Source organism: Lipotes vexillifer, unplaced genomic scaffold, assembly GCF_000442215.2.
Source record: "Lipotes vexillifer unplaced genomic scaffold, Lipotes_vexillifer_v1.1 scaffold402, whole genome shotgun sequence".
Classification (NCBI taxonomy): Eukaryota; Metazoa; Chordata; class Mammalia; order Artiodactyla; family Lipotidae; genus Lipotes; species Lipotes vexillifer.
This window is the reverse complement of record NW_006798409.1, coordinates 4,022,580-4,023,394: the sequence shown is the minus strand read 5'-3', so window position 1 is coordinate 4,023,394 and position 815 is coordinate 4,022,580. Positions and strand designations below refer to the sequence as shown.

Sequence of the window (815 nt, the reverse complement as noted above, 5' to 3'; positions counted from 1 at the left end):
ACCGCAAAAAAAAAAAAAAAAAAAATTAACATTCTGACCATTTTTAAATGTACAATTCAGTGGCACTAAGTACATTCACAGTGTTATATAACCACAGCCACCATCCATCTCCAGAACTTTTTCATCATCCCAAACAGAAACTCTGTACCCATCAAACATTAACTCCCCATTTCCCACTCCCCAAATCCCTGGTAACCTCTACTCTACTTTCTGTCTCTATAAATTTGCCTATTCCAGATATCTCATTTAAGTGGAATCATACAGTACAGGGTATTTGTCTTTTTGGGTCGTGGTTTATTTCACTCAACACAACGTCTTCAAGGTTCAATAAAATTATTTTTTTTAATCCTAGTAATGTTTTCATTCAAATAAGCTAATTCCTCATTTAATTAAAACATTCATTAAATAAAAGGGAAAGACGGGACTTCCCTTGTGGCGCAGTGGTTAAGAATCCGCCTGCCAATGCAGGAGACACGGGTTCGATCCTTGGTCAGGGAAGATCCCACATGCCGCAGAGCAACTAAGCCCGTGCGCCGCAACTACTGAGCCTGCGCTCTAGAGTCCGTGGGCCGCAACTACTGAGCCCACGCACCGCAACTACAGAAGCCTGCGCCCTCTAGGGCCCGCGTGCCACAACTACTGAGCCTGCGTGCCACAACTACTGAAGCCCGCACGCCTAGAGCACATGCTCCATAACAAGAGAAGCCCGCGCACCGCGACGAAGAGCAGCCCCTGCTCGCCGCAACTAGAGAAAGCCCGGGCGCAACAACGAAGACCCAACCCGGCCAAAACAAAATTTTTTTAACTAAGAGAAA

The 815-nt window shown here is 45.5% G+C and overlaps 1 protein-coding gene across 1 annotated transcript in view; it reads right to left on the bottom strand.

The window, feature by feature from the left end:
- The window catches only part of SETD4 (SET domain containing 4), a 22,195-nt gene that overhangs the window by 520 nt on the left and 20,860 nt on the right, over positions 1-815 (bottom strand). The gene's annotated exons all lie outside the window — the stretch shown is intronic.